The following is a 25145-nucleotide window of genomic DNA, read 5'->3' as shown; positions in this document are numbered from 1 at the left end:
TAATGAGATTATAATGAGCAAAGTTCACCCAAAGGATAGTATTTTGTCAAAAAATGACAGACTGTTGGCTCAGGGTGGTAAATATGCAGCTCAGGGTAGTAAATATGCAGCTTGTCAGTTCCATAGTAACTTCCAGTTCCCGTCTTATCACAGAGCCTGGCCGCAGTGTCTTCACTCCGCTCCACCCTCCGTGTAGTTTCTCTTAGAGTCAGAGCACCAAGCTCCCCTGGTGTTGCCAACATCTAAGGTTGCCTAGGGAACTTCTGCGGGATGGATTCCTTGCATATTTGCCACATTCCACCCTGAAGATTTCTTCAATGCTGTACCTTCGACGCTGTACCTTTAATATAAATTTAATTCCTAAATTACCTCCAGCAATTATTCCACATAATCCACCCCGTGACTATAGTCACTCAAGCTTCACAATATTTAGAAGGAAGTGGGAATATCACATGTGTCCTCATTGTGAGGATTATCAAGTATGTATGCATCTTGTGGGGACACTAGATGAGCTAAGCGTTTCATCATAACCCACAGTTTAACATATAGAATGAGCATCACAATAAAGCACAATATAGTGAGTATTAATAAAACAACGACAGGGTGAAGTATTTTGTTGAGGATTCCTGTGGCAGTTGGGGACCATCCAAAAAGGGTGTCCCACCACTCATGTTCTCCGTCTCTTTTAACTCTTTCCAACACTCGGTGGATCTCCTCTGTATCGTGATGGACAGTAATTAGAGTCCTTTGTCCATTCTCTTGAACCTGTTTCAACAATTGCTTCAGATCCTCATGTTGTAAAAGTCTTTTCACCAGTGTGAGATTCATTCCAATAGGAGCAGATAGTAGGTTTTGAAATAAAATATAGTTAGATTGTAGCAGTTGATGAGTTGTGACAGGAGCTGAATAATTGAAGTCACATCCTCTAATTTCAGTGAAATTACAGACACAGATATTTGAGGGGTTATTAGTATTTGCAGTAGTTTCATCTGCAAGTATAGAATCACAAAGGGTTCTCATACAAACACATCCATTTCCAGTATATACAAGTATAGTTTTGGGATTTTCATCGGGATGTATTACTTTCACAAATGAACCCTTGTTGTTCTCGCACAATGCATGCATCAACATCAACAGTTTGCCATTTCTTTCCATTTCGTTGGGCCCATACTCTATGCTCTATAGGATAGAGTATAGTTCCATGTCGGTTCATTCCCAGTGCAATGATTGGGTATATTGTATATACCGAAGCATTGTATATGGTTAAAACAAAAGCCGGGACTTTGCTGTCAGTGGGGTCAAAAGTAAAATTAACCAAGTATCACCAGGACTGGAATTTCTTTTCGAATTCAATTGCATTGTCCCAAATTATCTTCCGAATTTCAGTAGGTAAGGTACCTTCCTCACCTTCCCGTATAATTGCAGCTGCCATTGATTGCATCCACAGCTGAGCTTGGACACAACTGAGGGCCAGAGAAATGTTATTTTGGGCCACATCAAGTGCATCTGTAATCAACTGGTGGTCCTTCTCATTTACCTCTCCCCACCGAGGCAATATGTCCAATAAGAGCCATTGGTTTGTTCCCAGAGCTGAAAGAGAAGATTGTAAAGGGTGTTTCAATTTATTGAGATCACTGGTTATAGTGACTAGTTTATTAGCAAGTACCTCAGCATCTATGCTCTTTAGGATTCCCAGTCCTGTCCCCAAGACACCAGTCACATCTCTCTTTGATCGTTTTGGAGAGATGAGGGTCCGTCCATGTAACCATGTTGACCATCCTGTGTAGGATGTGCTCAGGAATGGTGAACAGGTAGGTCTAATTGCAGAGATATTGGTCGCATTGCTAATTCCACATGTTTGAGGGAATATGATGGATTAAACAGTACTTGTTGACCAGTAATTTTAATTATGTAAGGACCGGTGTTGAAGGTGTGAGGAGTTAGACTAATAGGAGGCCGAGCTGGTATATTTTTAAAGATTTGTGGGGACAGAGGTTTCTTATCCTTTACAAGTGGCACAGATGTTGCTGTATCAATCATAAATTCAAATAATAATTCTGTGCCTCTGTAGCCCCAAATACAGTATACAAGTATAGGTTTGGTGAAGGTAAAATTATACCAGCAATCTGAATTTGGTTCGGTCATTTTGTAGCACTCAGTATTATAGTTTTCCAGTCTGGAAGAGTCAGCATAAATTGTTTTAATTTTAATTAATTAATTAATTCTATTTTTAATTCAAGTCATTAGTTGCATTTTAAGATTATCTTCAATGGTTCTTTAATTCATCTGTTCACGCGCAGTTCATTCAGGATTCCTGTGAACACAAGAAAACAAAAGCGTGCTCGGTCGTATTCGACCGGCAGGGTTAAAAGAGGGTGAGATCCACCGGGTGTTAATCCAGTGTACTTTTCCTGATTTGTTATATACCGTGCTGTCAGGTGGAACAGGAATCTCTGCTAGGACCTTAGCCAAAGCGTTGTGAGCGGTAGTGGGGGAATGTTTGGAACTGCAGCAGTTAAAGGTGCAGTATCAGCATTTAACTGTTGATAATCTGCTGTGAAATGCCACTGCCCGGTTGGTTTCTTTACTGGCCACACCGGTGAATTGTAAGGTGAATGAGTCCTTTTAATGATGTCTCTTTCCTCCAATTCCATCACCACCCCGTCAATCCCCGTAAGGGCTGCTGCTGGCAATGAATATTGCCGAACATTGGCAATTTTAGAGGGGGGTAAGGGTATAGATGTTTCTGACAGACTCAATTTTATTGTGCCTGATTCCTTATCAGGTTTGAACCTCCCATTGGATTTAGGGGTTTGGGTGTGAACTTGGCAAACTTGCCGGGCATGATCTGGGGGCTTCCCACTGGACGAAGTGACCCAGCCCACTCGGCATCCGTATCTATCTATTTCTTGTACACATTTGCTCCAAGTGTGTATGGGGGTGTGCCGACCTCGACTATGACCACGATCAGCATCTGCGCGAGCAGCTTGTAAGCGATCTTGAGTATTTCCTACAAACACCTTGAGACAGTCAGGGAGGCCACGAATGAGAGGGGTTAACCGTGCTGGGTTGATGGGAGCTAGTATCGGGGATTTCCTTAACTCATTTCTCTCATACATTGCTTGTAGACAGGCTGCTTTCTGTACTGCTGCAGCCAGGTCGGAGTAGCCTGTAGCTTTAATCTCCAGTGGTTCCCCCCTCTCCTGAGGGTCTATACCACCTGCCCAGTATGCAGCTCGTGCAGTTAAAGAATAATTATGATCCCCTGGTGTGGTAGTTAAAAATACTCCTGGTCCCCAAAAGCCTCCAGCTTCTTCTTCACTTAACATAATTCGGTCTCCCCCCTCAAGAGAAACTCGCCACACATACTCAACTTCTGATTCTCCTGACCGCCTTGAGTATTTCTCTTGTAATTTTATCAGTTCTGCTGGTGACCACGGAATTGTACTCACAGTAGTGTGGATCTCATCATCATCATTAACAGCAGTCTCAGTTTTAACCAAGTGCCGTAAGGGAATCAATTGAGGTTCGGAATCAGGGGTCTCTTTAACCTCTTCATCATCACTGTCAAACCAAATGTCACCATCCCAAGTTTCGGGGCTTGCGCTATGCGTTAATTTACGTACTTGCTTAACTGGGGGAGAGGGTTGCACTTTATCCAACAACCGAGTCATCCTCTCCAATAGTTGTCTAAGAAGATTGTTCTCACTCACAAGATTTTTGTTTTCACTCGTGAGATTTTTGTTTTCACTTGTGAGATTTTTATTCTCATCCAAAAGATTTTTGTTTTCACTCGTGAGATTTTTCCCTGTCTCCCTCTCAAAGGCCAATGATGACTTTAATACCTCATTTTCTGACTTCAAAGCTGTATATTCTACTTCAGAAATTAGTGTGGGAGCAGGGGTTTCCTTAGCTTCTTGCTGAGCACAAGATAAACAGGCTCCTAAAACTGCACAGATAACACTTTTACCTTTTCTCATTCCAATCCTGCGCACAGCCTGACACTGCTCAATGCGTTCTACCACTTTCTCTTCATCCTTCCAAAACTTTTGAGCCCACTCCTTCCCAGCCTGGGAAGGGGCACATTTATATTTTTGCAGTAATTCATCCATGGCAATCCTGTCCGTGACGCCAATTTTTTCTGTCGCGTTAAAGGGCAAGGCAATTTGGCAGAAAATAAACCCCCTTGCGTTCCAGCTTGTCCTCAGATATCAGAGGGGCTGGGGGCGGCTAGGCTTAGATTCTGAGTGATGCCCAATTTTTCTGTGTTACAAGTCCGGTCGCGTTCAATGTATTGAACTCTCACGATTACGGATACACTCGTAACACCATCAGGATGTTACAAGTCCGGTCGCGTTCAATGTATTGAACTCTCACGATTACGGATACACTCGTAACACCGCACACTTTCAGTCTAGTCGCGTTCCATGAACTAGCACGGCCACACTTAAGGGATTTGGTGGCGTTCAATGAGAACTCTCACGGCTAGATTAGTGAATAGTGCAGTTTATTGAAGCAACAGATACACAAGTTCTTTTGGATTGCCGGTGATAAAATTACTGCTTGCAAAGCATGTGCAGATACCAAGAATGTGAGTAATATAGCCTGGCTACAAACGCGTTAAGTTATAAAGCAACTCTAGAGAGATTTCTAAGTTTCCCGGGGAAGCACTTGGTATAACCAAGTGTTCGGATCTTACCCAAAGGCGTCCCTGTGGGGGGGAAGAGAGGCTCAGCCCGTCGACTGATCCCAGGTGTCAAAGGTGGTCTGCGATGGTATCTTCCCTGGCATCCTTCCTCTCTTAAGCCATTTTATATTATTTGTCCTTACAGGTGGAGCTTGAGTGACTCTAGTCATACATACCTCTATTGTAATTGGTGTAAAAGTTTCTCGTCTACTTTTAAAGGTATAGACTATGAAAAATTCAGAGCGCAAGCTCAGTGAGGAGTGGTCGCACCTTGGAGGTGGGTAGCTTTGGGATGGAGGTGTGTTTTCTGGTATTGTAATGAGATTATAATGAGCAAAGTTCACCCAAAGGATAGTATTTGGTCAAAAAATGACAGACTGTTGGCTCAGGGTGGTAAATATGCAGCTCAGGGTAGTAAATATGCAGCTTGTCAGTTCCATAGTAACTTCCAGTTCCCATCTTATCACAGAGCCTGGCCGCAGTGTCTTCACTCCGCTCCACCCTCCGTGTAGTTTCTCTTAGAGTCAGAGCACCAAGCTCCCCTGGTGTTGCCAACATCTAAGGTTGCCTAGGGAACTTCTGCGGGATGGATTCCTTGCATATTTGCCACATTCCACCCTGAAGATTTCTTCAATGCTGTACCTTCAACGCTGTACCTTTAATATAAATTTAATTCCTAAATTACCTCCAGCAATTATTCCACATAATCCACCCCGTGACTATAGTCACTCAAGCTTCACAATATTTAGAAGGAAGTGGGAATATCACATGTGTCCTCATTGTGAGGATTATCAAGTATGTATGCATCTTGTGGGGACACTAGATGAGCTAAGCGTTTCATCATAACCCACAGTTTAACATATAGAATGAGCATCACAATAAAGCACAATATAGTGAGTATTAATAAAACAACGACAGGGTGAAGTATTTTGTTGAGGATTCCTGTGGCAGTTGGGGACCATCCAAAAAGGGTGTCCCACCACTCATGTTCTCCGTCTCTTTTAACTCTTTCCAACACTCGGTGGATCTCCTCTGTATCGTGATGGACAGTAATTAGAGTCCTTTGTCCATTCTCTTGAACCTGTTTCAACAATTGCTTCAGATCCTCATGTTGTAAAAGTCTTTTCACCAGTGTGAGATTCATTCCAATAGGAGCAGATAGTAGGTTTTGAAATAAAATATAGTTAGATTGTAGCAGTTGATGAGTTGTGACAGGAGCTGAATAATTGAAGTCACATCCTCTAATTTCAGTGAAATTACAGACACAGATATTTGAGGGGTTATTAGTATTTGCAGTAGTTTCATCTGCAAGTATAGAATCACAAAGGGTTCTCATACAAACACATCCATTTCCAGTATATACAAGTATAGTTTTGGGATTTTCATCGGGATGTATTACTTTCACAAATGAACCCTTGTTGTTCTCGCACAATGCATGCATCAACATCAACAGTTTGCCATTTCTTTCCATTTCGTTGGGCCCATACTCTATGCTCTATAGGATAGAGTATAGTTCCATGTCGGTTCATTCCCAGTGCAATGATTGGGTATATTGTATATACCGAAGCATTGTATATGGTTAAAACAAAAGCCGGGACTTTGCTGTCAGTGGGGTCAAAAGTAAAATTAACCAAGTATCACCAGGACTGGAATTTCTTTTCGAATTCAATTGCATTGTCCCAAATTATCTTCCGAATTTCAGTAGGTAAGGTACCTTCCTCACCTTCCCGTATAATTGCAGCTGCCATTGATTGCATCCACAGCTGAGCTTGGACACAACTGAGGGCCAGAGAAATGTTATTTTGGGCCACATCAAGTGCATCTGTAATCAACTGGTGGTCCTTCTCATTTACCTCTCCCCACCGAGGCAATATGTCCAATAAGAGCCATTGGTTTGTTCCCAGAGCTGAAAGAGAAGATTGTAAAGGGTGTTTCAATTTATTGAGATCACTGGTTATAGTGACTAGTTTATTAGCAAGTACCTCAGCATCTATGCTCTTTAGGATTCCCAGTCCTGTCCCCAAGACACCAGTCACATCTCTCTTTGATCGTTTTGGAGAGATGAGGGTCCGTCCATGTAACCATGTTGACCATCCTGTGTAGGATGTGCTCAGGAATGGTGAACAGGTAGGTCTAATTGCAGAGATATTGGTCGCATTGCTAATTCCACATGTTTGAGGGAATATGATGGATTAAACAGTACTTGTTGACCAGTAATTTTAATTATGTAAGGACCGGTGTTGAAGGTGTGAGGAGTTAGACTAATAGGAGGCCGAGCTGGTATATTTTTAAAGATTTGTGGGGACAGAGGTTTCTTATCCTTTACAAGTGGCACAGATGTTGCTGTATCAATCATAAATTCAAATAATAATTCTGTGCCTCTGTAGCCCCAAATACAGTATACAAGTATAGGTTTGGTGAAGGTAAAATTATACCAGCAATCTGAATTTGGTTCGGTCATTTTGTAGCACTCAGTATTATAGTTTTCCAGTCTGGAAGAGTCAGCATAAATTGTTTTAATTTTAATTAATTAATTAATTCTATTTTTAATTCAAGTCATTAGTTGCATTTTAAGATTATCTTCAATGGTTCTTTAATTCATCTGTTCACGCGCAGTTCATTCAGGATTCCTGTGAACACAAGAAAACAAAAGCGTGCTCGGTCGTATTCGACCGGCAGGGTTAAAAGAGGGTGAGATCCACCGGGTGTTAATCCAGTGTACTTTTCCTGATTTGTTATATACCGTGCTGTCAGGTGGAACAGGAATCTCTGCTAGGACCTTAGCCAAAGCGTTGTGAGCGGTAGTGGGGGAATGTTTGGAACTGCAGCAGTTAAAGGTGCAGTATCAGCATTTAACTGTTGATAATCTGCTGTGAAATGCCACTGCCCGGTTGGTTTCTTTACTGGCCACACCGGTGAATTGTAAGGTGAATGAGTCCTTTTAATGATGTCTCTTTCCTCCAATTCCATCACCACCCCGTCAATCCCCGTAAGGGCTGCTGCTGGCAATGAATATTGCCGAACATTGGCAATTTTAGAGGGGGGTAAGGGTATAGATGTTTCTGACAGACTCAATTTTATTGTGCCTGATTCCTTATCAGGTTTGAACCTCCCATTGGATTTAGGGGTTTGGGTGTGAACTTGGCAAACTTGCCGGGCATGATCTGGGGGCTTCCCACTGGACGAACTGACCCAGCCCACTCGGCATCCGTATCTATCTATTTCTTGTACACATTTGCTCCAAGTGTGTATGGGGGTGTGCCGACCTCGACTATGACCACGATCAGCATCTGCGCGAGCAGCTTGTAAGCGATCTTGAGTATTTCCTACAAACACCTTGAGACAGTCAGGGAGGCCACGAATGAGAGGGGTTAACCGTGCTGGGTTGATGGGAGCTAGTATCGGGGATTTCCTTAACTCATTTCTCTCATACATTGCTTGTAGACAGGCTGCTTTCTGTACTGCTGCAGCCAGGTCGGAGTAGCCTGTAGCTTTAATCTCCAGTGGTTCCCCCCTCTCCTGAGGGTCTATACCACCTGCCCAGTATGCAGCTCGTGCAGTTAAAGAATAATTATGATCCCCTGGTGTGGTAGTTAAAAATACTCCTGGTCCCCAAAAGCCTCCAGCTTCTTCTTCACTTAACATAATTCGGTCTCCCCCCTCAAGAGAAACTCGCCACACATACTCAACTTCTGATTCTCCTGACCGCCTTGAGTATTTCTCTTGTAATTTTATCAGTTCTGCTGGTGACCACGGAATTGTACTCACAGTAGTGTGGATCTCATCATCATCATTAACAGCAGTCTCAGTTTTAACCAAGTGCCGTAAGGGAATCAATTGAGGTTCGGAATCAGGGGTCTCTTTAACCTCTTCATCATCACTGTCAAACCAAATGTCACCATCCCAAGTTTCGGGGCTTGCGCTATGCGTTAATTTACGTACTTGCTTAACTGGGGGAGAGGGTTGCACTTTATCCAACAACCGAGTCATCCTCTCCAATAGTTGTCTAAGAAGATTGTTCTCACTCACAAGATTTTTGTTTTCACTCGTGAGATTTTTGTTTTCACTTGTGAGATTTTTATTCTCATCCAAAAGATTTTTGTTTTCACTCGTGAGATTTTTCCCTGTCTCCCTCTCAAAGGCCAATGATGACTTTAATACCTCATTTTCTGACTTCAAAGCTGTATATTCTACTTCAGAAATTAGTGTGGGAGCAGGGGTTTCCTTAGCTTCTTGCTGAGCACAAGATAAACAGGCTCCTAAAACTGCACAGATAACACTTTTACCTTTTCTCATTCCAATCCTGCGCACAGCCTGACACTGCTCAATGCGTTCTACCACTTTCTCTTCATCCTTCCAAAACTTTTGAGCCCACTCCTTCCCAGCCTGGGAAGGGGCACATTTATATTTTTGCAGTAATTCATCCATGGCAATCCTGTCCGTGACGCCAATTTTTTCTGTCGCGTTAAAGGGCAAGGCAATTTGGCAGAAAATAAACCCCCTTGCGTTCCAGCTTGTCCTCAGATATCAGAGGGGCTGGGGGCGGCTAGGCTTAGATTCTGAGTGATGCCCAATTTTTCTGTGTTACAAGTCCGGTCGCGTTCAATGTATTGAACTCTCACGATTACGGATACACTCGTAACACCATCAGGATGTTACAAGTCCGGTCGCGTTCAATGTATTGAACTCTCACGATTACGGATACACTCGTAACACCGCACACTTTCAGTCTAGTCGCGTTCCATGAACTAGCACGGCCACACTTAAGGGATTTGGTGGCGTTCAATGAGAACTCTCACGGCTAGATTAGTGAATAGTGCAGTTTATTGAAGCAACAGATACACAAGTTCTTTTGGATTGCCGGTGATAAAATTACTGCTTGCAAAGCATGTGCAGATACCAAGAATGTGAGTAATATAGCCTGGCTACAAACGCGTTAAGTTATAAAGCAACTCTAGAGAGATTTCTAAGTTTCCCGGGGAAGCACTTGGTATAACCAAGTGTTCGGATCTTACCCAAAGGCGTCCCTGTGGGGGGGAAGAGAGGCTCAGCCCGTCGACTGATCCCAGGTGTCAAAGGTGGTCTGCGATGGTATCTTCCCTGGCATCCTTCCTCTCTTAAGCCATTTTATATTATTTGTCCTTACAGGTGGAGCTTGAGTGACTCTAGTCATACATACCTCTATTGTAATTGGTGTAAAAGTTTCTCGTCTACTTTTAAAGGTATAGACTATGAAAAATTCAGAGCGCAAGCTCAGTGAGGAGTGGTCGCACCTTGGAGGTGGGTAGCTTTGGGATGGAGGTGTGTTTTCTGGTATTGTAATGAGATTATAATGAGCAAAGTTCACCCAAAGGATAGTATTTGGTCAAAAAATGACAGACTGTTGGCTCAGGGTGGTAAATATGCAGCTCAGGGTAGTAAATATGCAGCTTGTCAGTTCCATAGTAACTTCCAGTTCCCATCTTATCACAGAGCCTGGCCGCAGTGTCTTCACTCCGCTCCACCCTCCGTGTAGTTTCTCTTAGAGTCAGAGCACCAAGCTCCCCTGGTGTTGCCAACATCTAAGGTTGCCTAGGGAACTTCTGCGGGATGGATTCCTTGCATATTTGCCACATTCCACCCTGAAGATTTCTTCAATGCTGTACCTTCAACGCTGTACCTTTAATATAAATTTAATTCCTAAATTACCTCCAGCAATTATTCCACATAATCCACCCCGTGACTATAGTCACTCAAGCTTCACAATATTTAGAAGGAAGTGGGAATATCACATGTGTCCTCATTGTGAGGATTATCAAGTATGTATGCATCTTGTGGGGACACTAGATGAGCTAAGCGTTTCATCATAACCCACAGTTTAACATATAGAATGAGCATCACAATAAAGCACAATATAGTGAGTATTAATAAAACAACGACAGGGTGAAGTATTTTGTTGAGGATTCCTGTGGCAGTTGGGGACCATCCAAAAAGGGTGTCCCACCACTCATGTTCTCCGTCTCTTTTAACTCTTTCCAACACTCGGTGGATCTCCTCTGTATCGTGATGGACAGTAATTAGAGTCCTTTGTCCATTCTCTTGAACCTGTTTCAACAATTGCTTCAGATCCTCATGTTGTAAAAGTCTTTTCACCAGTGTGAGATTCATTCCAATAGGAGCAGATAGTAGGTTTTGAAATAAAATATAGTTAGATTGTAGCAGTTGATGAGTTGTGACAGGAGCTGAATAATTGAAGTCACATCCTCTAATTTCAGTGAAATTACAGATACAGATATTTGAGGGGTTATTAGTATTTGCAGTAGTTTCATCTGCAAGTATAGAATCACAAAGGGTTCTCATACAAACACATCCATTTCCAGTATATACAAGTATAGTTTTGGGATTTTCATCGGGATGTATTACTTTCACAAATGAACCCTTGTTGTTCTCGCACAATGCATGCATCAACATCAACAGTTTGCCATTTCTTTCCATTTCGTTGGGCCCATACTCTATGCTCTATAGGATAGAGTATAGTTCCATGTCGGTTCATTCCCAGTGCAATGATTGGGTATATTGTATATACCGAAGCATTGTATATGGTTAAAACAAAAGCCGGGACTTTGCTGTCAGTGGGGTCAAAAGTAAAATTAACCAAGTATCACCAGGACTGGAATTTCTTTTCGAATTCAATTGCATTGTCCCAAATTATCTTCCGAATTTCAGTAGGTAAGGTACCTTCCTCACCTTCCCGTATAATTGCAGCTGCCATTGATTGCATCCACAGCTGAGCTTGGACACAACTGAGGGCCAGAGAAATGTTATTTTGGGCCACATCAAGTGCATCTGTAATCAACTGGTGGTCCTTCTCATTTACCTCTCCCCACCGAGGCAATATGTCCAATAAGAGCCATTGGTTTGTTCCCAGAGCTGAAAGAGAAGATTGTAAAGGGTGTTTCAATTTATTGAGATCACTGGTTATAGTGACTAGTTTATTAGCAAGTACCTCAGCATCTATGCTCTTTAGGATTCCCAGTCCTGTCCCCAAGACACCAGTCACATCTCTCTTTGATCGTTTTGGAGAGATGAGGGTCCGTCCATGTAACCATGTTGACCATCCTGTGTAGGATGTGCTCAGGAATGGTGAACAGGTAGGTCTAATTGCAGAGATATTGGTCGCATTGCTAATTCCACATGTTTGAGGGAATATGATGGATTAAACAGTACTTGTTGACCAGTAATTTTAATTATGTAAGGACCGGTGTTGAAGGTGTGAGGAGTTAGACTAATAGGAGGCCGAGCTGGTATATTTTTAAAGATTTGTGGGGACAGAGGTTTCTTATCCTTTACAAGTGGCACAGATGTTGCTGTATCAATCATAAATTCAAATAATAATTCTGTGCCTCTGTAGCCCCAAATACAGTATACAAGTATAGGTTTGGTGAAGGTAAAATTATACCAGCAATCTGAATTTGGTTCGGTCATTTTGTAGCACTCAGTATTATAGTTTTCCAGTCTGGAAGAGTCAGCATAAATTGTTTTAATTTTAATTAATTAATTAATTCTATTTTTAATTCAAGTCATTAGTTGCATTTTAAGATTATCTTCAATGGTTCTTTAATTCATCTGTTCACGCGCAGTTCATTCAGGATTCCTGTGAACACAAGAAAACAAAAGCGTGCTCGGTCGTATTCGACCGGCAGGGTTAAAAGAGGGTGAGATCCACCGGGTGTTAATCCAGTGTACTTTTCCTGATTTGTTATATACCGTGCTGTCAGGTGGAACAGGAATCTCTGCTAGGACCTTAGCCAAAGCGTTGTGAGCGGTAGTGGGGGAATGTTTGGAACTGCAGCAGTTAAAGGTGCAGTATCAGCATTTAACTGTTGATAATCTGCTGTGAAATGCCACTGCCCGGTTGGTTTCTTTACTGGCCACACCGGTGAATTGTAAGGTGAATGAGTCCTTTTAATGATGTCTCTTTCCTCCAATTCCATCACCACCCCGTCAATCCCCGTAAGGGCTGCTGCTGGCAATGAATATTGCCGAACATTGGCAATTTTAGAGGGGGGTAAGGGTATAGATGTTTCTGACAGACTCAATTTTATTGTGCCTGATTCCTTATCAGGTTTGAACCTCCCATTGGATTTAGGGGTTTGGGTGTGAACTTGGCAAACTTGCCGGGCATGATCTGGGGGCTTCCCACTGGACGAAGTGACCCAGCCCACTCGGCATCCGTATCTATCTATTTCTTGTACACATTTGCTCCAAGTGTGTATGGGGGTGTGCCGACCTCGACTATGACCACGATCAGCATCTGCGCGAGCAGCTTGTAAGCGATCTTGAGTATTTCCTACAAACACCTTGAGACAGTCAGGGAGGCCACAAATGAGAGGGGTTAACCGTGCTGGGTTGATGGGAGCTAGTATCGGGGATTTCCTTAACTCATTTCTCTCATACATTGCTTGTAGACAGGCTGCTTTCTGTACTGCTGCAGCCAGGTCGGAGTAGCCTGTAGCTTTAATCTCCAGTGGTTCCCCCCTCTCCTGAGGGTCTATACCACCTGCCCAGTATGCAGCTCGTGCAGTTAAAGAATAATTATGATCCCCTGGTGTGGTAGTTAAAAATACTCCTGGTCCCCAAAAGCCTCCAGCTTCTTCTTCACTTAACATAATTCGGTCTCCCCCCTCAAGAGAAACTCGCCACACATACTCAACTTCTGATTCTCCTGACCGCCTTGAGTATTTCTCTTGTAATTTTATCAGTTCTGCTGGTGACCACGGAATTGTACTCACAGTAGTGTGGATCTCATCATCATCATTAACAGCAGTCTCAGTTTTAACCAAGTGCCGTAAGGGAATCAATTGAGGTTCGGAATCAGGGGTCTCTTTAACCTCTTCATCATCACTGTCAAACCAAATGTCACCATCCCAAGTTTCGGGGCTTGCGCTATGCGTTAATTTACGTACTTGCTTAACTGGGGGAGAGGGTTGCACTTTATCCAACAACCGAGTCATCCTCTCCAATAGTTGTCTAAGAAGATTGTTCTCACTCACAAGATTTTTGTTTTCACTCGTGAGATTTTTGTTTTCACTTGTGAGATTTTTATTCTCATCCAAAAGATTTTTGTTTTCACTCGTGAGATTTTTCCCTGTCTCCCTCTCAAAGGCCAATGATGACTTTAATACCTCATTTTCTGACTTCAAAGCTGTATATTCTACTTCAGAAATTAGTGTGGGAGCAGGGGTTTCCTTAGCTTCTTGCTGAGCACAAGATAAACAGGCTCCTAAAACTGCACAGATAACACTTTTACCTTTTCTCATTCCAATCCTGCGCACAGCCTGACACTGCTCAATGCGTTCTACCACTTTCTCTTCATCCTTCCAAAACTTTTGAGCCCACTCCTTCCCAGCCTGGGAAGGGGCACATTTATATTTTTGCAGTAATTCATCCATGGCAATCCTGTCCGTGACGCCAATTTTTTCTGTCGCGTTAAAGGGCAAGGCAATTTGGCAGAAAATAAACCCCCTTGCGTTCCAGCTTGTCCTCAGATATCAGAGGGGCTGGGGGTGGCTAGGCTTAGATTCTGAGTGATGCCCAATTTTTCTGTGTTACAAGTCCGGTCGCGTTCAATGTATTGAACTCTCACGATTACGGATACACTCGTAACACCGCACACTTTCAGTCTAGTCGCGTTCCATGAACTAGCACGGCCACACTTAAGGGATTTGGTGGCGTTCAATGAGAACTCTCACGGCTAGATTAGTGAATAATGCAGTTTATTGAAGCAACAGATACACAAGTTCTTTTGGATTGCCGGTGATAAAATTACTGCTTGCAAAGCATGTGCAGATACCAAGAATGTGAGTAATATAGCCTGGCTACAAACGCGTTAAGTTATAAAGCAACTCTAGAGAGATTTCTAAGTTTCCCGGGGAAGCACTTGGTATAACCAAGTGTTCGGATCTTACCCAAAGGCGTCCCTGTGGGGGGGAAGAGAGGCTCAGCCCGTCAACTGATCCCAGGTGTCAAAGGTGGTCTGCGATGGTATCTTCCCTGGCATCCTTCCTCTCTTAAGCCATTTTATATTATTTGTCCTTACAGGTGGAGCTTGAGTGACTCTAGTCATACATACCTCTATTGTAATTGGTGTAAAAGTTTCTCGTCTACTTTTAAAGGTATAGACTATGAAAAATTCAGAGCGCAAGCTCAGTGAGGAGTGGTCGCACCTTGGAGGTGGGTAGCTTTGGGATGGAGGTGTGTTTTCTGGTATTGTAATGAGATTATAATGAGCAAAGTTCACCCAAAGGATAGTATTTGGTCAAAAAATGACAGACTGTTGGCTCAGGGTGGTAAATATGCAGCTCAGGGTAGTAAATATGCAGCTTGTCAGTTCCATAGTAACTTCCAGTTCCCATCTTATCACAGAGCCTGGCCGCAGTGTCTTCACTCCGCTCCACCCTCCGTGTAGTTTCTCTTAGAGTCAGAGCACCAAGCTCCCCTGGTGTTGCCAACATCTAAGGTTGCCTAGGGAACTTCTGCGGGATGGATTCCTTGCATATTTGCCACATTCCACCCTGAAGATTTCTTCAATGCTGTACCTTCAACGCTGTACCTTTAATATAAATTTAATTCCTAAATTACCTCCAGCAATTATTCCACATAATCCACCCCGTGACTATAGTCACTCAAGCTTCACAATATTTAGAAGGAAGTGGGAATATCACATGTGTCCTCATTGTGAGGATTATCAAGTATGTATGCATCTTGTGGGGACACTAGATGAGCTAAGCGTTTCATCATAACCCACAGTTTAACATATAGAATGAGCATCACAATAAAGCACAATATAGTGAGTATTAATAAAACAACGACAGGGTGAAGTATTTTGTTGAGGATTCCTGTGGCAGTTGGGGACCATCCAAAAAGGGTGTCCCACCACTCATGTTCTCCGTCTCTTTTAACTCTTTCCAACACTCGGTGGATCTCCTCTGTATCGTGATGGACAGTAATTAGAGTCCTTTGTCCATTCTCTTGAACCTGTTTCAACAATTGCTTCAGATCCTCATGTTGTAAAAGTCTTTTCACCAGTGTGAGATTCATTCCAATAGGAGCAGATAGTAGGTTTTGAAATAAAATATAGTTAAATTGTAGCAGTTGATGAGTTGTGACAGGAGCTGAATAATTGAAGTCACATCCTCTAATTTCAGTGAAATTACAGACACAGATATTTGAGGGGTTATTAGTATTTGCAGTAGTTTCATCTGCAAGTATAGAATCACAAAGGGTTCTCATACAAACACATCCATTTCCAGTATATACAAGTATAGTTTTGGGATTTTCATCGGGATGTATTACTTTCACAAATGAACCCTTGTTGTTCTCGCACAATGCATGCATAAACATCAACAGTTTGCCATTTCTTTCCATTTCGTTGGGCCCATACTCTATGCTCTATAGGATAGAGTATAGTTCCATGTCGGTTCATTCCCAGTGCAATGATTGGGTATATTGTATATACCGAAGCATTGTATATGGTTAAAACAAAAGCCGGGACTTTGCTGTCAGTGGGGTCAAAAGTAAAATTAACCAAGTATCACCAGGACTGGAATTTCTTTTCGAATTCAATTGCATTGTCCCAAATTATCTTCCGAATTTCAGTAGGTAAGGTACCTTCCTCACCTTCCCGTATAATTGCAGCTGCCATTGATTGCATCCACAGCTGAGCTTGGACACAACTGAGGGCCAGAGAAATGTTATTTTGGGCCACATCAAGTGCATCTGTAATCAACTGGTGGTCCTTCTCATTTACCTCTCCCCACCGAGGCAATATGTCCAATAAGAGCCATTGGTTTGTTCCCAGAGCTGAAAGAGAAGATTGTAAAGGGTGTTTCAATTTATTGAGATCACTGGTTATAGTGACTAGTTTATTAGCAAGTACCTCAGCATCTATGCTCTTTAGGATTCCCAGTCCTGTCCCCAAGACACCAGTCACATCTCTCTTTGATCATTTTGGAGAGATGAGGGTCCGTCCATGTAACCATGTTGACCATCCTGTGTAGGATGTGCTCAGGAATGGTGAACAGGTAGGTCTAATTGCAGAGATATTGGTCGCATTGCTAATTCCACATGTTTGAGGGAATATGATGGATTAAACAGTACTTGTTGACCAGTAATTTTAATTATGTAAGGACCGGTGTTGAAGGTGTGAGGAGTTAGACTAATAGGAGGCCGAGCTGGTATATTTTTAAAGATTTGTGGGGACAGAGGTTTCTTATCCTTTACAAGTGGCACAGATGTTGCTGTATCAGTCATAAATTCAAATAATAATTCTGTGCCTCTGTAGCCCCAAATACAGTATACAAGTATAGGTTTGGTGAAGGTAAAATTATACCAGCAATCTGAATTTGGTTCGGTCATTTTGTAGCACTCAGTATTATAGTTTTCCAGTCTGGAAGAGTCAGCATAAATTGTTTTAATTTTAATTAATTAATTAATTCTATTTTTAATTCAAGTCATTAGTTGCATTTTAAGATTATCTTCAATGGTTCTTTAATTCATCTGTTCACGCGCAGTTCATTCAGGATTCCTGTGAACACAAGAAAACAAAAGCGTGCTCGGTCGTATTCGACCGGCAGGGTTAAAAGAGGGTGAGATCCACCGGGTGTTAATCCAGTGTACTTTTCCTGATTTGTTATATACCGTGCTGTCAGGTGGAACAGGAATCTCTGCTAGGACCTTAGCCAAAGCGTTGTGAGCGGTAGTGGGGGAATGTTTGGAACTGCAGCAGTTAAAGGTGCAGTATCAGCATTTAACTGTTGATAATCTGCTGTAAAATGCCACTGCCCGGTTGGTTTCTTTACTGGCCACACCGGTGAATTGTAAGGTGAATGAGTCCTTTTAATGATGTCTCTTTCCTCCAATTCCATCACCACCCCGTCAATCCCCGTAAGGGCTGCTGCTGGCAATGAATATTGCCGAACATTGGCAATTTTAGAGGGGGGTAAGGGTATAGATGTTTCTGACAGACTCAATTTTATTGTGCCTGATTCCTTATCAGGTTTGAACCTCCCATTGGATTTAGGGGTTTGGGTGTGAACTTGGCAAACTTGCCGGGCATGATCTGGGGGCTTCCCACTGGACGAAGTGACCCAGCCCACTCGGCATCCGTATCTATCTATTTCTTGTACACATTTGCTCCAAGTGTGTATGGGGGTGTGCCGACCTCGACTATGACCACGATCAGCATCTGCGCGAGCAGCTTGTAAGCGATCTTGAGTATTTCCTACAAACACCTTGAGACAGTCAGGGAGGCCACGAATGAGAGGGGTTAACCGTGCTGGGTTGATGGGAGCTAGTATCGGGGATTTCCTTAACTCATTTCTCTCATACATTGCTTGTAGACAGGCTGCTTTCTGTACTGCTGCAGCCAGGTCGGAGTAGCCTGTAGCTTTAATCTCCAGTGGTTCCCCCCTCTCCTGAGGGTCTATACCACCTGCCCAGTATGCAGCTCGTGCAGTTAAAGAATAATTATGATCCCCTGGTGTGGTAGTTAAAAATACTCCTGGTCCCCAAAAGCCTCCAGCTTCTTCTTCACTTAACATAATTCGGTCTCCCCCCTCAAGAGAAACTCGCCACACATACTCAACTTCTGATTCTCCTGACCGCCTTGAGTATTTCTCTTGTAATTTTATCAGTTCTGCTGGTGACCACGGAATTGTACTCACAGTAGTGTGGATCTCATCATCATCATTAACAGCAGTCTCAGTTTTAACCAAGTGCCGTAAGGGAATCAATTGAGGTTCGGAATCAGGGGTCTCTTTAACCTCTTCATCATCACTGTCAAACCAAATGTCACCATCCCAAGTTTCGGGGCTTGCGCTATGCGTTAATTTACGTACTTGCTTAACTGGGGGAGAGGGTTGCACTTTATCCAACAACCGAGTCATCCTCTCCAATAGCTGTCTAAGAAGATTGTTCTCACTCACAAGATTTTTGTTTTCACTCGTGAGATTTTTGTTTTCACTTGTGAGATTTTTATTCTCATCCAAAAGATTTTTGTTTTCACTCGTGAGATTTTTCCCTGTCTCCCTCTCAAAGGCCAATGATGACTTTAATACCTCATTTTCTGACTTCAAAGCTGTATATTCTACTTCAGAAATTAGTGTGGGAGCAGGGGTTTCCTTAGCTTCTTGCTGAGCACAAGATAAACAGGCTCCTAAAACTGCACAGATAACACTTTTACCTTTTCTCATTCCAATCCTGCGCACAGCCTGACACTGCTCAATGCGTTCTACCACTTTCTCTTCATCCTTCCAAAACTTTTGAGCCCACTCCTTCCCAGCCTGGGAAGGGGCACATTTATATTTTTGCAGTAATTCATCCATGGCAATCCTGTCCGTGACGCCAATTTTTTCTGTCGCGTTAAAGGGCAAGGCAATTTGGCAGAAAATAAACCCCCTTGCGTTCCAGCTTGTCCTCAGATATCAGAGGGGCTGGGGGCGGCTAGGCTTAGATTCTGAGTGATGCCCAATTTTTCTGTGTTACAAGTCCGGTCGCGTTCAATGTATTGAACTCTCACGATTACGGATACACTCGTAACACCATCAGGATGTTACAAGTCCGGTCGTGTTCAATGTATTGAACTCTCACGATTACGGATACACTCGTAACACCGCACACTTTCAGTCTAGTCGCGTTCCATGAACTAGCACGGCCACACTTAAGGGATTTGGTGGCGTTCAATGAGAACTCTCACGGCTAGATTAGTGAATAGTGCAGTTTATTGAAGCAACAGATACACAAGTTCTTTTGGATTGCCGGTGATAAAATTACTGCTTGCAAAGCATGTGCAGATACCAAGAATGTGAGTAATATAGCCTGGCTACAAACGCGTTAAGTTATAAAGCAACTCTATAGAGATTTCTAAGTTTCCCGGGGAAGCACTTGGTATAACCAAGTGTTCGGATCTTACCCAAAGGCGTCCCTGTGGGGGGGAAGAGAGGCTCAGCCCGTCAACTGATCCCAGGTGTCAAAGGTGGTCTGCGATGGTATCTTCCCTGGCATCCTTCCTCTCTTAAGCCATTTTAGATTATTTGTCCTTACAGGTGGAGCTTGAGTGACTCTAGTCATACATACCTCTATTGTAATTGGTGTAAAAGTTTCTCGTCTACTTTTAAAGGTATAGACTATGAAAAATTCAGAGCGCAAGCTCAGTGAGGAGTGGTCGCACCTTGGAGGTGGGTAGCTTTGGGATGGAGGTGTGTTTTCTGGTATTGTAATGAGATTATAATGAGCAAAGTTCACCCAAAGGATAGTATTTGGTCAAAAAATGACAGACTGTTGGCTCAGGGTGGTAAATATGCAGCTCAGGGTAGTAAATATGCAGCTTGTCAGTTCCATAGTAACTTCCAGTTCCCATCTTATCACAGAGCCTGGCCGCAGTGTCTTCACTCCGCTCCACCCTCCGTGTAGTTTCTCTTAGAGTCAGAGCACCAAGCTCCCCTGGTGTTGCCAACATCTAAGGTTGCCTAGGGAACTTCTGCGGGATGGATTCCTTGCATATTTGCCACATTCCACCCTGAAGATTTCTTCAATGCTGTACCTTCAACGCTGTACCTTTAATATAAATTTAATTCCTAAATTACCTCCAGCAATTATTCCACATAATCCACCCCGTGACTATAGTCACTCAAGCTTCACAATATTTAGAAGGAAGTGGGGATATCACATGTGTCCTCATTGTGAGGATTATCAAGTATGTATGCATCTTGTGGGGACACTAGATGAGCTAAGCGTTTCATCATAACCCACAGTTTAACATATAGAATGAGCATCACAATAAAGCACAATATAGTGAGTATTAATAAAACAACGACAGGGTGAAGTATTTTGTTGAGGATTCCTGTGGCAGTTGGGGACCATCCAAAAAGGGTGTCCCACCACTCATGTTCTCCGTCTCTTTTAACTCTTTCCAACACTCGGTGGATCTCCTCTGTATCGTGATGGACAGTAATTAGAGTCCTTTGTCCATTCTCTTGAACCTGTTTCAACAATTGCTTCAGATCCTCATGTTGTAAAAGTCTTTTCACCAGTGTGAGATTCATTCCAATAGGAGCAGATAGTAGGTTTTGAAATAAAATATAGTTAGATTGTAGCAGTTGATGAGTTGTGACAGGAGCTGAATAATTGAAGTCACATCCTCTAATTTCAGTGAAATTACAGACACAGATATTTGAGGGGTTATTAGTATTTGCAGTAGTTTCATCTGCAAGTATAGAATCACAAAGGGTTCTCATACAAACACATCCATTTCCAGTATATACAAGTATAGTTTTGGGATTTTCATCGGGATGTATTACTTTCACAAATGAACCCTTGTTGTTCTCGCACAATGCATGCATCAACATCAACAGTTTGCCATTTCTTTCCATTTCGTTGGGCCCATACTCTATGCTCTATAGGATAGAGTATAGTTCCATGTCGGTTCATTCCCAGTGCAATGATTGGGTATATTGTATATACCGAAGCATTGTATATGGTTAAAACAAAAGCCGGGACTTTGCTGTCAGTGGGGTCAAAAGTAAAATTAACCAAGTATCACCAGGACTGGAATTTCTTTTCGAATTCAATTGCATTGTCCCAAATTATCTTCCGAATTTCAGTAGGTAAGGTACCTTCCTCACCTTCCCGTATAATTGCAGCTGCCATTGATTGCATCCACAGCTGAGCTTGGACACAACTGAGGGCCAGAGAAATGTTATTTTGGGCCACGTCAAGTGCATCTGTAATCAACTGGTGGTCCTTCTCATTTACCTCTCCCCACCGAGGCAATATGTCCAATAAGAGCCATTGGTTTGTTCCCAGAGCTGAAAGAGAAGATTGTAAAGGGTGTTTCAATTTATTGAGATCACTGGTTATAGTGACTAGTTTATTAGCAAGTACCTCAGCATCTATGCTCTTTAGGATTCCCAGTCCTGTCCCCAAGACACCAGTCACATCTCTCTTTGATCGTTTTGGAGAGATGAGGGTCCGTCCATGTAACCATGTTGACCATCCTGTGTAGGATGTGCTCAGGAATGGTGAACAGGTAGGTCTAATTGCAGAGATATTGGTCGCATTGCTAATTCCACATGTTTGAGGGAATATGATGGATTAAACAGTACTTGTTGACCAGTAATTTTAATTATGTAAGGACCGGTGTTGAAGGTGTGAGGAGTTAGACTAATAGGAGGCCGAGCTGGTATATTTTTAAAGATTTGTGGGGACAGAGGTTTCTTATCCTTTACAAGTGGCACAGATGTTGCTGTATCAGTCATAAATTCAAATAATAATTCTGTGCCTCTGTAGCCCCAAATACAGTATACAAGTATAGGTTTGGTGAAGGTAAAATTATACCAGCAATCTGAATTTGGTTCGGTCATTTTGTAGCACTCAGTATTATAGTTTTCCAGTCTGGAAGAGTCAGCATAAATTGTTTTAATTTTAATTAATTAATTAATTCTATTTTTAATTCAAGTCATTAGTTGCATTTTAAGATTATCTTCAATGGTTCTTTAATTCATCTGTTCACGCGCAGTTCATTCAGGATTCCTGTGAACACAAGAAAACAAAAGCGTGCTCGGTCGTATTCGACCGGCAGGGTTAAAAGAGGGTGAGATCCACCGGGTGTTAATCCAGTGTACTTTTCCTGATTTGTTATATACCGTGCTGTCAGGTGGAACAGGAATCTCTGCTAGGACCTTAGCCAAAGCGTTGTGAGCGGTAGTGGGGGAATGTTTGGAACTGCAGCAGTTAAAGGTGCAGTATCAGCATTTAACTGTTGATAATCTGCTGTAAAATGCCACTGCCCGGTTGGTTTCTTTACTGGCCACACCGGTGAATTGTAAGGTGAATGAGTCCTTTTAATGATGTCTCTTTCCTCCAATTCCATCACCACCCCGTCAATCCCCGTAAGGGCTGCTGCTGGCAATGAATATTGCCGAACATTGGCAATTTTAGAGGGGGGTAAGGGTATAGATGTTTCTGACAGACTCAATTTTATTGTGCCTGATTCCTTATCAGGTTTGAACCTCCCATTGGATTTAGGGGTTTGGGTGTGAACTTGGCAAACTTGCCGGGCATGATCTGGGGGCTTCCCACTGGACGAAGTGACCCAGCCCACTCGGCATCCGTATCTATCTATTTCTTGTACACATTTGCTCCAAGTGTGTATGGGGGTGTGCCGACCTCGACTATGACCACGATCAGCATCTGCGTGAGCAGCTTGTAAGCGATCTTGAGTATTTCCTACAAACACCTTGAGACAGTCAGGGAGGCCACGAATGAGAGGGGTTAACCGTGCTGGGTTGATGGGAGCTAGTATCGGGGATTTCCTTAACTCATTTCTCTCATACATTGCTTGTAGACAGGCTGCTTTCTGTACTGCTGCAGCCAGGTCGGAGTAGCCTGTAGCTTTAATCTCCAGTGGTTCCCCCCTCTCCTGAGGGTCTATACCACCTGCCCAGTATGCAGCTCGTGCAGTTAAAGAATAATTATGATCCCCTGGTGTGGTAGTTAAAAATACTCCTGGTCCCCAAAAGCCTCCAGCTTCTTCTTCACTTAACATAATTCAGTCTCCCCCCTCAAGAGAAACTCGCCACACATACTCAACTTCTGATTCTCCTGACCGCCTTGAGTATTTCTCTTGTAATTTTATCAGTTCTGCTGGTGACCACGGAATTGTACTCACAGTAGTGTGGATCTCATCATCATCATTAACAGCAGTCTCAGTTTTAACCAAGTGCCGTAAGGGAATCAATTGAGGTTCGGAATCAGGGGTCTCTTTAACCTCTTCATCATCACTGTCAAACCAAATGTCACCATCCCAAGTTTCGGGGCTTGCGCTATGCGTTAATTTACGTACTTGCTTAACTGGGGGAGAGGGTTGCACTTTATCCAACAACCGAGTCATCCTCTCCAATAGTTGTCTAAGAAGATTGTTCTCACTCACAAGATTTTTGTTTTCACTCGTGAGATTTTTGTTTTCACTTGTGAGATTTTTATTCTCATCCAAAAGATTTTTGTTTTCACTCGTGAGATTTTTCCCTGTCTCCCTCTCAAAGGCCAATGATGACTTTAATACCTCATTTTCTGACTTCAAAGCTGTATATTCTACTTCAGAAATTAGTGTGGGAGCAGGGGTTTCCTTAGCTTCTTGCTGAGCACAAGATAAACAGGCTCCTAAAACTGCACAGATAACACTTTTACCTTTTCTCATTCCAATCCTGCGCACAGCCTGACACTGCTCAATGCGTTCTACCACTTTCTCTTCATCCTTCCAAAACTTTTGAGCCCACTCCTTCCCAGCCTGGGAAGGGGCACATTTATATTTTTGCAGTAATTCATCCATGGCAATCCTGTCCGTGACGCCAATTTTTTCTGTCGCGTTAAAGGGCAAGGCAATTTGGCAGAAAATAAACCCCCTTGCGTTCCAGCTTGTCCTCAGATATCAGAGGGGCTGGGGGCGGCTAGGCTTAGATTCTGAGTGATGCCCAATTTTTCTGTGTTACAAGTCCGGTCGCGTTCAATGTATTGAACTCTCACGATTACGGATACACTCGTAACACCATCAGGATGTTACAAGTCCGGTCGTGTTCAATGTATTGAACTCTCACGATTACGGATACACTCGTAACACCGCACACTTTCAGTCTAGTCGCGTTCCATGAACTAGCACGGCCACACTTAAGGGATTTGGTGGCGTTCAATGAGAACTCTCACGGCTAGATTAGTGAATAGTGCAGTTTATTGAAGCAACAGATACACAAGTTCTTTTGGATTGCCGGTGATAAAATTACTGCTTGCAAAGCATGTGCAGATACCAAGAATGTGAGTAATATAGCCTGGCTACAAACGCGTTAAGTTATAAAGCAACTCTATAGAGATTTCTAAGTTTCCCGGGGAAGCACTTGGTATAACCAAGTGTTCGGATCTTACCCAAAGGCGTCCCTGTGGGGGGGAAGAGAGGCTCAGCCCGTCAACTGATCCCAGGTGTCAAAGGTGGTCTGCGATGGTATCTTCCCTGGCATCCTTCCTCTCTTAAGCCATTTTAGATTATTTGTCCTTACAGGTGGAGCTTGAGTGACTCTAGTCATACATACCTCTATTGTAATTGGTGTAAAAGTTTCTCGTCTACTTTTAAAGGTATAGACTATGAAAAATTCAGAGCGCAAGCTCAGTGAGGAGTGGTCGCACCTTGGAGGTGGGTAGCTTTGGGATGGAGGTGTGTTTTCTGGTATTGTAATGAGATTATAATGAGCAAAGTTCACCCAAAGGATAGTATTTGGTCAAAAAATGACAGACTGTTGGCTCAGGGTGGTAAATATGCAGCTCAGGGTAGTAAATATGCAGCTTGTCAGTTCCATAGTAACTTCCAGTTCCCATCTTATCACAGAGCCTGGCCGCAGTGTCTTCACTCCGCTCCACCCTCCGTGTAGTTTCT

The sequence above is a fragment of the Gavia stellata genome, chromosome 40, assembly GCF_030936135.1.
Source record: "Gavia stellata isolate bGavSte3 chromosome 40, bGavSte3.hap2, whole genome shotgun sequence".
In the NCBI taxonomy this organism is placed as follows: domain Eukaryota; kingdom Metazoa; phylum Chordata; class Aves; order Gaviiformes; family Gaviidae; genus Gavia; species Gavia stellata.
Note: the sequence above shows the minus strand (reverse complement) of the source record.